This window comes from Phyllobates terribilis, unplaced genomic scaffold (assembly GCF_046119375.1).
Source record: "Phyllobates terribilis strain yellow unplaced genomic scaffold, ASM4611937v1 Scaffold_3__8_contigs__length_932513732, whole genome shotgun sequence".
In the NCBI taxonomy this organism is placed as follows: domain Eukaryota; kingdom Metazoa; phylum Chordata; class Amphibia; order Anura; family Dendrobatidae; genus Phyllobates; species Phyllobates terribilis.
This window is the reverse complement of record NW_027362763.1, coordinates 46512137-46527846: the sequence shown is the minus strand read 5'-3', so window position 1 is coordinate 46527846 and position 15710 is coordinate 46512137. Positions and strand designations below refer to the sequence as shown.

Below are 15710 nucleotides of genomic sequence, written 5' to 3'. Positions count from 1 at the left end.
TCAGGATCAGTAATGTAATGTATGTACACAGTGACCGCACCAGCAGAATAGTGAGTGCAGCTCTGGAGTATAATACAGGATGTAACTCAGGATCAGTAATGGAATGTATGTACGCAGTGACTGCACCAGCAGAATAGTGAGTGCAGCTCTGTAGTATAATACAGGATGCAACTCAGGATCAGTAATGTAATGTATGTACACAGTGACCGCACCAGCAGAATAGTGAGTGCAGCTCTGGAGTATAATACAGGATATAACTCAGGATCAGTAATGTAATGTATGTACACAGTGACCGCACCAGCAGAATAGTGAGTGCAGCTCTGGAGTATAATACAGGATGTAACTCAGGATCAGTAATGGAATGTATGTACAGAGTGACTGCACCAGCAGAATAGTGAGTGCAGCTCTGGAGTATAATACAGGATGTAACTCAGGATCAGTAATGTAATGTATGTACACAGTGACCACACCAGCAGAATAGTGAGTGCAGCTCTGGAGTATAATACAGGATGCTACTCAGGATCAGTAATGTAATGTATGTATACAATGACCGCACCAGCAGAATAGTGAGCTCAGCTCTGGAGTATAATACAGGATGTAACTCAGGATCAGTACAGGATCAGTAATGTAATGTATGTACACAGTGACTCCACCAGCAGAATAGTGAGTGCAGCTCTGGAGTATAATACAGGATGTAACTCAGGATCAGTACAGGATCAGTAATGTAATGTCTGTACACAGTGACTGCACCAGCAGAATAGTGAGTGCAGCTCTGGAGTATAATACAGGATGTAACGCAGGATCAGTACAGGATCAGTAATGTAATGTATGTACGCAGTGACTGCACCAGCAGAATAGTGAGCTCAGCTCTGGAGTATAATACAGGATGTAACTCAGGATCAGTACAGGATCAGTAATGTATTGCATGTACACAGTGACTGCACCAGCAGAATAGTGAGCTCAGCTCTGGAGTATAATACAGGATGTAACTCAGGATCAGTAATGTAATGCATGTACACAGTGACTGCACCAGCAGAATAGTGAGCTCAGCTCTGGAGTATAATACAGGATGTAACTCAGGATCAGTACAGGATCAGTAATGTAATGTATGTACACAGTGACTGCACCAGCAGAATAATGAGTGCAGCTCTGGAGTATAATACAGGATGTAACGCAGGATCAGTACAGGATCAGTAATGTAATGTATGTACGCAGTGACTGCACCAGCAGAATAGTGAGCTCAGCTCTGGAGTATAATACAGGATGTAACTCAGGATCAGTACAGGATCAGTAATGTATTGCATGTACACAGTGACTGCACCAGCAGAATAGTGAGCTCAGCTCTGGAGTATAATACAGGATGTAACTCAGGATCAGTAATGTAATGCATGTACACAGTGACTGCACCAGCAGAATAGTGAGCTCAGCTCTGGAGTATAATACAGGATGTAACTCAGGATCAGTACAGGATCAGTAACGTATTGCATGTACACAGTGACTGCACCAGCAGAATAGTGAGCTCAGCTCTGGAGTATAATACAGGATGTAACTCAGGATCAGTACAGGATCAGTATTGTAATGTATGTACACAGTGACTGCACCAGCAGAATAGTGAGTGCAGCTCTGGAGTATAATACAGGAGGTAACTTAGGATCAGTAATGTAATGTATGTACACAGTGACTGCACCAGCAGAATAGTGAGTGCAGCTCTGGGGTATAATACAGGATGTAACTCAGGATCTGTAATGTAATGTATGTACACAGTGACTGCACCAGCAGAATAGTGAGTGCAGCTCTGGGGTATAATACAGGATGTAACTCAGGATCAGTAATGTAATGTATATACGCAGTGACTGCACCAGCAGAATAGTGAGTGCAGCTCTGGGGTATAATACAGAATGTAACTCAGGATCAGTAATGTAATGTATGTACGCAGTGACTGCACCAGCAGAATAGTGAGTGCAGCTCTGGAATATAATACAGGAGGTAACTCAGGATCAGTAATGTAATGTATGTACACAGTGACTGCACCAGCAGAATAGTGAGTGCAGCTCTGGAGTATAATACAGGATGTAACTCAGGATCAGTAATGTAATGTATGTATACAGTGACTGCACCAGCAGAATAGTGAGTGCAGCTCTGGAGTATAATACAGGATGTAACTCAGGATCAGTAATGTAATGTATGTACACAGTGACTGCACCAGCAGAATAGTGAGTGCAGCTCTGGAGTATAATACAGGATGTAACTCAGGATCAGTAATGTAATGTATGTACACAGTGACTGCACCAGCAGAATAGTGAGTGCAGCTCTGGAGTATAATACAGGATGTAACTCAGGATCAGTAATGTAATGTATGTACACAGTGACTGCACCAGCAGAATAGTGAGTGCAGCTCTGGTGTTTTTCTGGATTTGTTCCTGTTTTCCTTTAGGAATATCCCGTGTTATTTTCCTGATTTCAGTTAATCTTTGTTCGGTCACTGGATCTCTTTCTCTGTAATGATAACGTGCAGCCTCACTGATCATACAGAGAAGTAATGATGGTTTTCTATTTCTGTAGCTAATAATAGAGACTCTTCCTGAGAAAGCTCCTGAAATGCATTAATTGTTTATTGTAACTTATTATCTAGATACATTGGGAATCACAAAGAGATGCTGGGTTGTGCACGCGTCTTCTTGTGCAAAGTGGCTTCGGAGAGAAGTGGCAGTTATTTCAGAGGCCGTTAGTCAGGGCAGGAGTCAGGTAACCAACACTTTGACCACTTACTCTCTTTTAACTATGTTTCTGTTAGCTCTCACTTTTTCCTCTATAGCCCTCCACTTTCTAGTAACCCCTCAAATCCCTACACCTTGTAAGAAACTCTTCATCTCTCCCTCCATCCTCCCCATTCATCTCACCTCCTCCTCCGAATTATTCCTCAACATTCAATCCTGGATCTCCAAACACAGACAGCCACCTCATGCTCTCTCTTGCTCCCACCTGCTAACACTTTCTCTGCTCCTCCTCACTGCTGGAGATATCTCTCCAAATCCTGGTCCTCCTCGCCATATCCCCACAGTTACTTCTACCTCCTATCCACGACCTTCCACAAACTGTCGCAACCCTTCTAACCTCATACCCATCCAACTAATCCCCACTTCCTCAGTTGCTCTAGCAGGAGCTCTATGGAACGCTCGCTCCGTCTGCAGCAAACTTTCCTACATCCATGACCTTTTCATTACTAACAAACTTTCCTTCCTCGCCATCACCGAAACCTGGCTCACCCCCTCTGACACAGCCTCCCCAGCTGCCCTTTCATATGGCGGATTCCACCTTTCCCACACCCCCCGCCCCAACGGCAAACCTGGCGGAGGAGTAGGTTTTCTCCTGTCAGATACCTGCGCTTTCACCCAAATATCACTGCCACCCTCTGTTATACTCCCCTCTTTTGAGGTGCACTATGTGCGCATCTATTCCCCCTCTGACCTCCAACTGGCCGTCATTTACCGACCCCCAGGGTCAGCCATCACTTTCTTAGACCACTTCACCACCTGGCTGCTTCACTTCTTTTCCACTGACATCCCCACTATCATAATGGGTGACTTCAACATCCCCATTGACACTTCCCACTCGTCTGTCTCTAAGCTCCTATCCCTCACTTCCTCCTTCGGCCTTGCTCAATGGTCTTCGGCAGCTACTCATAAAGATGGCCACACACTGGACCTCATTTTCACCCGCCTCTGTTCCCTATCTAACCTCTCTAACTCACCACTCCCTCTCTCTGACCATAATCTCCTCACATTCTCTACCCTCTCCTCTCCAAGTGCACAATCCCCACTCCACAAACTTACACACGCTCGTAGAAACCTCAAACACCTTGACCTACACTCACTCTCTGAATCCCTCCTCCCTCTTAAAGACATAAATTCCTTACACGATTCAGATGTTGCTGCCGCTTCATATAACACCACAATAGCTGCAGCTCTCGACTCGATCGCCCCTCTCACACACACCACATCTCGCACAATCAACAGGCAACCCTGGCACACCAAACTTACTAAAGAACTGCAAGGGGCCTCCAGGGTTGCGGAGCAGAGATGGAAAAGGTCCCACTCCATCGAGCACTTCATCGCATTCAAACAATCCCTCACTATTTTCAAGTCCGCACTCACTACAGCAAAACAAACCTACTTCTCATCTCTCATATCCTCTGTCTCACAACCCTAAACAGCTATTTAACACTTTCAACTCTCTCCTTCGTCCCCCAGCACCTCCTCCCTCTTCTCTCATCTCAGCCAAAGACTTTGCCTTATTCTTCAAGCAGAAGATTGACACCATCAGACAAAGCTTTTGCCTAAAGTCCGCACAACCCCTCCTCATATCTACTCAACCTTCCTCCTCCAAACCCCACTTTTCCACCATCACAGAAGGTCAAGTCTCCTCTTTACTCTCCAAATCACACCTCACCACCTGCGAACTTGACCCAATCCCATCCCACCTCATCCCTAACCTTACCACAGTCTTCATCCCAACCCTAACCCACCTCTTCAACCTGTCACTAACAACCGGTGTCTTCCCCTCATGTTTCAAACATGCCGCAATCACACCCATCCTCAAAAAGCCCTCCCTTGACCCATCTTCTCTGACTAGCTACCGCCCCATATCACTTCTCCCCTATGCCTCAAAACTACTAGAACAACATGTCCACCTTGAACTGTCCTCCCACCTCTCCTCCTGTTCCCTCTTCGACCGCCTACAATCAGGCTTCCGACCGCATCACTTGACTGAAACTGCTCTGACCAAAGTCACCAACGACCTACTAAACGCCAAATCCAAGCGACACTACTCCATCCTCCTCCTCCTGGACCTGTCATCTGCCTTCGACACAGTGGACCATTCCCTCTTACTACAGACTCTCTCATCTCTCGGCATCACAGACTTGGCCCTATCTTGGATCTCCTCATACCTAACCGACAGGACATTCAGAGTCTCCCACTCACACACCACCTCCTCATCTCGCCCCCTAGCTGTCTGTGTCCCCCAAGGTTCAGTTCTAGGACCCAGGCTCTTCTCCATCTACACCTTCGGCCTGGGACAGCTCATAGAGTCTCGCGGCTTTCATTATCACCTCTATGCTGATGACACACAGATCTACCTCTCTGGACCCGATATCTCCTCCTTACTAACCAAAATCCCACAATGTCTGTCCGCTATTTCATCCTTCTTCTCTGCCAGATTTCTAAAACTCAACATGGATAAAACAGAGTTCATCATCTTTCCACCCTGTCATTCATATCCCCCATCTGACCTATCCATCAACGTCAATGGCTGTCCACTCTCCCCAGTCCCTCAAGCTCGCTGCCTCGGGGTAGCCCTGGACTCTGATCTCTCCTTCACACCACATATCCAAGCCCTTTCCACTTCCTGCCGACTCCAACTAAAAAACATCTCCCGGATCCGTGCATTCCTCAGCAAAGACTCTGCAAAAACACTAGTGCATGCCCTCATCATCTTCCGCCTCGACTACTGCAACCTCCTGCTCTGTGGCCTCCCCTCTAACACTCTCGCACCCCTCCAATCTATCCTAAACTCTGCTGCCCGACTAATCCACCTGTCCCCCTGCTATTCCCGGCCTCTCCGCTCTGTCATTCCCTTCACTGGCTCCCCATTCCCCAGAAACTCCAGTTCAAAACCCTAACCATGGCATACAAAGCCATCCACAACCTGTCTCCTCCATACATCTGTGACCTAGTCTCCCGGTACATACCTGCACGCAGCCTCCGATCCTCACAAGATCTCCTTCTCTACTCCCCTCTTATCTCCTCTTCCCACAATCGCATACAAGATTTCTCCCGTGCATCCCCCCTACTCTGGAACTCCGTACCCCAACACATCAGACTCTCGCCTACCATGGAAGCCTTCAAAAGGAACCTGAAGACCCACCTCTTCCGACAAGCCTACAACCTGCAGTAACCACCGCACCACCATACCGCTGCACGACCAGCTCTACCCTCACCTACTGTATCCTCACCCGTGCCTTGTAGATTGTGAGCCCTCGCGCGCAGGGTCCTCACTCCTCCTGTACCAGTCGCTGACTCGTTTTGTTAAGATTATGTAAATATTTTTGTATGTATATCCTTATCACATGTAAAGCGCCATGGAATAAATGGCGCTATAATAATAAATAATAATAATAATAATAATAATGGTCGGGGGATGGGACGTTACTGCTGTAGCTGCTCATTAGAGTAGTTCTCTACAATCTGTGACCTCCAGCGTTCGACTATAACATGAGTGAGTCCTGACCGGAAGTGGTCAATTTTCCTGCAGCGCCCCAAGAGGTGAAATGAAACATTACACAGTTCAGTGAAATCAGTGAGAGGTCCATACAACACCCGGACGTTCGGAGAAAGATCCTGAATTATGTCCTGTAACTTGTGGAACTTTTTCCTATGTTTAGTCCATTAGATCTCCAGCAGGGACTGCCCCAGGGACGGTCACTGACTGACTAGAATAGCCACGACTGCTGGACTCACAACTTGTGTCGTGTCGGCAACTTATAGAAATATTTGGTCACTGTATAGTGGTTGTATTGTAGCGGTATAACTGTATGTTGGGTGTGTTGTTACTAATTATGGAGATTATATTTAGTACAGTATAGTGTTGTATTATGGCTCAATGTACAGTATAGTGGTTATATTATGGCACAGTGTACAGTATGGTGGTTATATTTTGGCACAGTGTACAGTATAGTAGTTATATTATGGCACAGTGTACAGTATGGTGGTTATATGATGGCACAGTGTACAGTATAGTGGTTATATTATGGCACAGTGTACAGTATAGTGGTTATATTATGGCACAGTGTACAGTATGGTGGTTATATTATGGAACAGTGTACAGTATAGTGGTTGTATTATTGCAGTGTACAGTATAGTGGTTATATTATGGCACAGTGTACAGTATAGTGGTTATATTATCTCACAGTGTACAGTATAGTGGTTATATTATGGCACAGTGTACAGTATGGTGGTTATATTATGGCACAGTGTACAGTATAGTAGTTATATTATGGCACAGTGTACAGTATGGTGGTTATATTTTGGCACAGTGTACAGTATAGTAGTTATATTATGGCACAGTGTACAGTATGGTTGTTATATTATGGCACAGTGTACAGTATAGTGGTTATATTATCTCACAGTGTACAGTATAGTGGTTATATTATGGCACAGTGTACAGTATGGTGGTTATATGATGGCACAGTGTACAGTATAGTGGTTATATTATGGCACAGTGTACAGTATAGTGGTTATATTATGGCACAGTGTACAGTATGGTGGTTATATTATCTCACAGTGTACAGTATAGTGGTTGTATTATTGCACAGTGTACAGTATAGTGGTTATATTATGGCACAGTGTACAGTATGGTGGTTATATTATGGCACAGTGTACAGTATAGTGGTTGTATTATTGCACAGTGTACAGTATAGTGGTTGTATTATTGCACAGTGTACAGTATAGTGGTTGTATTATTGCACAGTGTACAGTATAGTGGTTATATTATGGCACAGTGTACAGTATAGTGGTTGTATTATTGCACAGTGTACAGTATAGTGGTTATATTATTGCACAGTGTACAGTATAGTGGTTGTATTATTGCACAGTGTACAGTATAGTGGTTGTATTATTGCACAGTGTACAGTATAGTGGTTATATTATGGCACAGTGTACAGTATGGTGGTTATATTATGGCACAGTGTACAGTATAGTGGTTGTATTATTGCACAGTGTACAGTATAGTGGTTATATTATGGCACAGTGTACAGTATGGTGGTTATATTATTGCACAGTGTACAGTATAGAGGTTATATTATGACACTACAGTATAGTGGTTATATTATGGCACAGTGTACAGTATGGTGGTTATATTATGGCACAGTGTACAGTATAGTGGTTATATTATGGCACAGTGTACAGTATGGTTGTTATATTATGGCACAGTGTACAGTATGGTGGTTATATTATGGCACAGTGTACAGTATGGTGGTTATATTATGGCACAGTGTACAGTGTAGTGGTTATATTATGGCACAGTGTACAGTATGGTTGTTATATTATGGCACAGTGTACAGTATAGTGGTTATATTATGGCACAGTGTACAGTATGGTGGTTATATTATGGCACAGTGTACAGTATGGTGGTTATATTATGGCACAGTGTACAGTATAGTGGTTATATGATGGCACAGTGTACAGTATGGTGGTTATATTATGGCACAGTGTACAGTATAGTAGTTATATTATGGCACAGTGGACAGTATGGTGGTTATATTATAGCTCAGTGTACAGTATAGTGGTTGTATTATTGCACAGTGTACAGTATAGTGGTTATATTATTGCTCAGTGTACAGTATAGTGGTTATATTATGGCACAGTGTACAGTATGGTGGTTATATTATGGCACAGTGTACAGTATAGTGGTTATATTATGGCACAATGTACAGTATGGTGGTTATATTTTGGCACAGTGTACAGTATAGTGGTTATATTATGGCACAGTGTACAGTATGCTGGTTATATTATAGCACAGTGTACTGTATAGTAGTTATATTATGGCACAGTGTACAGTATGGTGGTTGTATTATAGCTCAGTGTACAGTATAGTGGTTGTATTATGGCACAGTGTACAGTATAGTGGTTATATTATGGCACAGTGTACAGTATGGTGGTTATATTATGGTACAATGTACAGTATAATGGTTATATTATGGCACAGTGTACAGTATGGTGGTTATATTATGGTACAGTGTACAGTATAATGGTTATATTATGGCACAGTGTACAGTATGCTGGTTATATTATAGCACAGTGTACTGTATAGTAGTTATATTATGGCACAGTGTACAGTATGGTGGTTGTATTATAGCTCAGTGTACAGTATAGTGGTTGTATTATGGCACAGTGTACAGTATAGTGGTTATATTATGGCACAGTGTACAGTATGGTGGTTATATTATGGCACAGTGTACAGTATAGTGGTTATATTATGGCACAGTGTACAGTATGGTTGTTATATTATGGCACAGTGTACAGTATGGTGGTTATATTATGGCACAGTGTACAGTATGGTTGTTATATTATGGCACAGTGTACAGTGTAGTGGTTATATTATGGCACAGTGTACAGTATGGTTGTTATATTATGGCACAGTGTACAGTATAGTGGTTATATTATGGCACAGTGTACAGTATAGTAGTTATATTATGGCACAGTGTACAGTATAGTAGTTATATTATGGCACAGTGTACAGTATGGTGGTTATATTATGGCACAGTGTACAGTATAGTGGTTATATTATGGCACAGTGTACAGTATAGTAGTTATATTATTGCACAGTGTACAGTATAGTAGTTATATTATGGCACAGTGTACAGTATGGTGGTTATATTATGGCACAGTGTACAGTATGGTTGTTATATTATGGCACAGTGTACAGTATAGTGGTTATATTATGGCACAGTGTACAGTATGGTGGTTATATTATGGCACAGTGTACAGTATGGTGGTTATATTATGGCACAGTGTACAGTATAGTGGTTGTATTATTGCACAGTGTACAGTATAGTGGTTATATTATGGCACAGTGTACAGTATGGTGGTTATATTATGGCACAGTGTACAGTATGGTGGTTGTATTATAGCTCAGTGTACAGTATAGTGGTTGTATTATGGCACAGTGTACAGTATAGTGGTTATATTATGGCACAGTGTACAGTATGGTGGTTATATTATGGCACAGTGTACAGTATAGTAGTTATATTATGGCACAGTGGACAGTATGGTGGTTATATTATAGCTCAGTGTACAGTATAGTGGTTGTATTATTGCACAGTGTACAGTATAGTGGTTATGTTATTGCTCAGTGTACAGTATAGTGGTTATATTATGGCACAGTGTACAGTATGGTGGTTATATTATGGCACAGTGTACAGTATAGTGGTTATATTATGGCACAATGTACAGTATGGTGGTTATATTTTGGCACAGTGTACAGTATAGTGGTTATATTATGGCACAGTGTACAGTATGCTGGTTATATTATAGCACAGTGTACTGTATAGTAGTTATATTATGGCACAGTGTACAGTATGGTGGTTGTATTATAGCTCAGTGTACAGTATAGTGGTTGTATTATGGCACAGTGTACAGTATAGTGGTTATATTATGGCACAGTGTACAGTATGGTGGTTGTATTATGGCACAGTGTACAGTATAGTGGTTATATTATGGCACAGTGTACTGTATAGTAGTTATATTATGGCACAGTGTACAGTATGGTGGTTGTATTATAGCACAGTGTACAGTATAGTGGTTATATTATGGCACAGTGTACAGTATAGTGGTTGTATTATTGCACACTGTACAGTATAGTGGTTATATTATGGCACAGTGTACAGTATAGTAGTTATATTATTGCACAGTGTACAGTATGGTGGTTGTATTATGGCACAGTGTACAGTATGGTGGTTATATTATGGCACAGTGTACAGTATAGTGGTTATATGATGGTACAGTGTACAGTATGGTGGTTATATTATGGCACAGTGTACAGTATAGTAGTTATATTATGGCACAGTGTACAGTATAGTAGTTGTATTATGGCACAGTGTACAGTATGGTGGTTGTATTATGGCACAGTGTACAGTATGGTGGTTATATTATGGCACAGTGTACAGTATAGTGGTTATATGATGGTACAGTGTACAGTATAGTGGTTATATTATGGCACAGTGTACAGTATAGTGGTTATATTATGGCACAGTGTACAGTATAGTGGTTATATGATGGTACAGTGTACAGTATGGTGGTTGTATTATTGCACAGTGTACAGTATAGTGGTTGTATTATTGCACAGTGTACAGTATAGTGGTTATATTATGACACAGTGTACACTATGGTTGTTATATTATGACAGTGTACAGTAAAGTAGTTATATTATGGAACAGTGTACAGTATAGTGGTTATATGATGGTACAGTGTACAGTATGGTGGTTGTATTATTGCACAGTGTACACTATGGTTGTTATATTATGACACAGTGTACAGTAAAGTAGTTATATTATGGAACAGTGTACAGTATAGTGGTTATATGATGGTACAGTGTACAGTATGGTGGTTGTATTATTGCACAGTGTACAGTATAGTGGTTGTATTATTGCACAGTGTACAGTATAGTGGTTATATTATGGCACAGTGTACACTATGGTTGTTATATTATGGCACAGTGTACAGTATAGTAGTTATATTATGGCACAGTGTACAGTATAGTGGTTATATGATGGTACAGTGTACAGTATGGTGGTTGTATTATTGCACAGTGTACAGTATAGTGGTTGTATTATTGCACAGTGTACAGTATAGTGGTTATATTATGGCACAGTGTACACTATGGTTGTTATATTATGGCACAGTGTACAGTATAGTAGTTATATTATGGCACAGTGTACAGTATAGTGGTTATATGATGGTACAGTGTACAGTATGGTGGTTGTATTATTGCACAGTGTACAGTATAGTGGTTGTATTATTGCACAGTGTACAGTATAGTGGTTATATTATGACACAGTGTACACTATGGTTGTTATATTATGACACAGTGTACAGTAAAGTAGTTATATTATGGAACAGTGTACAGTATAGTGGTTATATGATGGTACAGTGTACAGTATGGTGGTTGTATTATTGCTCAGTGTACAGTATAGTGGTTGTATTATTTCACAGTGTACAGTATAGTGGTTATATTATGGCACAGTGTACAGTATAGTAGTTATATTATGGCACAGTGTACAGTATGGTGGTTGTATTATGGCACAGTGTACAGTATAGTGGTTATATTATGGCACAGTGTACAGTATAGTAGTTATATTATGGCACAGTGTACAGTATTGTGGTTATATTATGGCACAGTGTACAGTATGGTGGTTGTATTATGGCACAGTGTACAGTATAGTGGTTGTATTATGGCACAGTGTACAGTATAGTGGTTATATTATGGCACAGTGTACAGTAAAGTAGTTATATTATGGCACAGTGTACAGTAAAGTAGTTATATTATGGCACAGTGTACAGTATAGTGGTTATATTATGGCACAGTGTACAGTATGGTGGTTATATTATGGCACAGTGTACAGTATAGTGGTTATATTATGGCACAGCGTACAGTATAGTAGTTATATTATTTCACAGTGTACAGTATAGTGGTTATATTATGGCACAGTGTACAGTATAGTAGTTATATTATGGCACAGTGTACAGTATAGTGGTTGTATTATTGCACAGTGTCCATTATAGTGGTTATATTATGGCACAGTGTACAGTATAGTGGTTATATTATTGCACAGTGTACAGTATAGTGGTTGTATTATTGCACAGTGTCCATTATAGTGGTTATATTATGGCACAGTGTACAGTATAGTGGTTGTATTATTGCACAGTGTCCATTATAGTGGTTATATTATGGCACAGTGTACAGTATAGTGGTTATATTATTGCACAGTGTACAGTATAGTGGTTGTATTATTGCACAGTGTCCATTATAGTGGTTATATTATGGCACAGTGTACAGTATAGTGGTTATATTATGGCACAGTGTACAGTATAGTGGTTATATTATTGCACAGTGTACAGTATAGTGGTTGTATTATTGCACAGTGTCCATTATAGTGGTTATATTATGGCACAGTGTACAGTATGGTGGTTGTATTATGGCACAGTGTAGAGTAAAGTGGTTATATTATGGCACAGTGTACAGTATAGTGGTTATATTATGGCACAGTGTACAGAATAGTGGTTATATTATGGCACAGTGTACAGTATGGTGGTTATATTATGGCACAGTGGACAGTATAGTGGTTATATTATGGCTCAGTGTACAGTATAGTGGTTATATTATGGCACAGTGTACAGTATAGTGGTTATATTATGGCACAGTGGACAGTATGGCGGTTATGTTATGGCACAGTGAACAGTATGGTGGTTGTATTATGGCACAGTGTACAGTATAGTGGTTATATTATGGCACAGTGGACAGTATGGTGGTTATATTATGGCACAGTGTACAGTATAGTGGTTATATTATGGCACAGTGTACAGTATAGTGGTTATATTATGGCACAGTGTACAGAATAGTGGTTATATTATGGCACAGTGGACAGTATAGTGGTTATATTATGGCTCAGTGTACAGTACGGTGGTTATATTATGGCACAGGGTACAGTATAGTGGTTATATTATGGCACAGTGGACAGTATGGCGGTTATGTTATGGCACAGTGAACAGTATGGTGGTTGTATTATGGCACAGTGTACAGTATTGTGGTTATATTATGGCACAGTGGACAGTATGGTGGTTATATTATGGCACAGTGTACAGTATAGTGGTTATATTATGGCACAGTGAACAGTATGGTGGTTGTATTATGGCACAGTGGACAATATGGTGGTTATATTATGGCACAGTGGACAGTATGGTGGTTATATTTTTGCACAGTGTACAGTATAGTGGTTATATTATGGCACAGTGTACAGTATAGTAGTTATATTATGGCACAGTGTACAGTATGGTGGTTATATTATGGCACAGTGTACAGTATAGTGGTTATATTATGGCACAGTGTACAGTATGGTGGTTATATTATGGCACAGTGTACAGTATGGTGGTTATATTATTGCACAGTGTACAGTATGGTGGTTATATTTTGGCACAGTGTACAGTATGGTGGTTGTATTATGGCACAGTGTACAGTATAGTGGTTATATTATGGCACAGTGTACAGTATAGTGGTTGTATTATTGCACAGTGTACAGTATAGTGGTTATATTATGGCACATTGTACAGTATAGTAGTTATATTATGGCACAGTGTACAGTATGGTGGTTGTATTATAGCTCAGTGTACAGTATAGTGGTTATATTATGGCACAGTGTACAGTATGGTGGTTGTATTATGGCACAGTGTACAGTATAGTGGTTATATTATGGCACAGTGTACAGTATAGTGGTTGTATTATGGAACAGTGTACAGTATACTGGTTATATTATGGCACAGTGTACAGTATAGTGGTTGTATTATTGCACAGTGTACAGTATAGTGGTTATATTATGGCACATTGTACAGTATAGTAGTTATATTATGGCACAGTGTACAGTATGGTGGTTGTATTATGGCACAGTGTACAGTATAGTAGTTATATTATGGCACAGTGTACAGTATGGTGGTTATATTATGGCACAGTGTACAGTATAGTGGTTATATTATGGCACAGTGTACAGTATAGTAGTTATATTATGGCACAGTGTACAGTATGGTGGTTATATTATGGCACAGTGTACAGTATGGTGGTTATATTATGGAACAGTGTACAGTATAGTGGTTGTATTATTGCACAGTGTACAGTATAGTGGTTATATTATGGCACAGTGTACAGTATAGTGGTTGTATTATGTCACAGTGTACAGTATAGTGGTTATATTATGGCTCAGTGTACAGTATAGTGGTTATATTATGTCACAGTGTACAGTATGGTGGTTGTATTATGGCACAATGTACAGTATAGTAGTTCTATTATTGCACAGTGTACAGTATAGTGGTTATATTATGGCACAGTGTACAGTATAGTGGTTATATTATGGCACAGTAGACAGTATAGTGGTTATATTATGTCACAGTGTACAGTATAGTGCTTATATTATGGCACAGTGTACTGTATGGTTGTTATATTATGGCACAGTGTACAGTAAAGTAGTTATGTTATGGAACAGTGTACAGTATAGTGGTTGTATTATTGCACAGTGTACAATATAGTGGTTATATTATGGCACAGTGTACAGTATAGTGGTTGTATTATGGCACAGTGTACAGTATAGTAGTTATATTATGGCACAGTGTACAGTATAGTGGTTGTATTATGGCACAGTGTACAGTATAGTAGTTATATTATGGCTCAGTGTACAGTATAGTAGTTCTATTATTGCTCAGTGTACAGTATGGTGGTTATATTATGGCACAGTGTACAGTATTATGGTTGTGTTATGGCACAGTGTACAGTACGGTGGTTGTATTATGGCACAGTGTACAGTATGGTGGTTATATTATGGCACAGTGTACAGTATGGTGGTTATATTATGGCACAGTGTACAGTATGGTGGTTGTATTATGGCACAGTGTACAGTATGGTGGTTATATTTTGGCACAGTGTACAGTATAGTAGTTATATTATGGCACAGTGTACAGTATAGTAGTTCTATTATGGCTCAGTGTACAGTATGGTAGTTATATTATGGCAAAGTGTACAGTATAGTGGTTATATTACAGAACAGTGTACAGTATTGTGGTTATATTATGGCACAGTGTACAGTATAGTGGTTATATTATGGCACAATTTACAGTATAGTAGTTCTATTATGGCTCAGTGTAAAGTATAGTAGTTATATTACGGAACAGTGTACAGTATTGTGGTTATATTATGGCACAATGTACAGTATGGTGGTTATATTTTGGCACAGTGTACAGTATAGTGGTTATATTATGGCACAGTGTACAGTATAGTAGTTATATTATGGCACAGTGTACAGTATAGTGGTTGTATTATGGCACAGTGTACAGTATGGTGGTTGTATTATGGCACAGTGTACAGTATGGTGGTTATATTTTGGCACAGTGTAC

At 40.5% G+C, this 15710-nt stretch overlaps 1 protein-coding gene across 7 annotated transcripts in view; it reads left to right on the top strand.

The window, feature by feature from the left end:
- The window catches only part of PTK2B (protein tyrosine kinase 2 beta), a 288178-nt gene that overhangs the window by 111012 nt on the left and 161456 nt on the right, over window positions 1-15710 (top strand). Inside the window, exon 2 of one of the 7 annotated variants that reach the window (XM_073673841.1) lies at window positions 2633-2745. The exons of the other annotated variants lie outside the window; for them this stretch is intronic. The gene's annotated coding sequence lies outside the window, so the exon portion shown is untranslated. The remainder of the gene's footprint in view (window positions 1-2632; window positions 2746-15710) is intronic. 7 annotated transcript variants of the gene reach the window in all.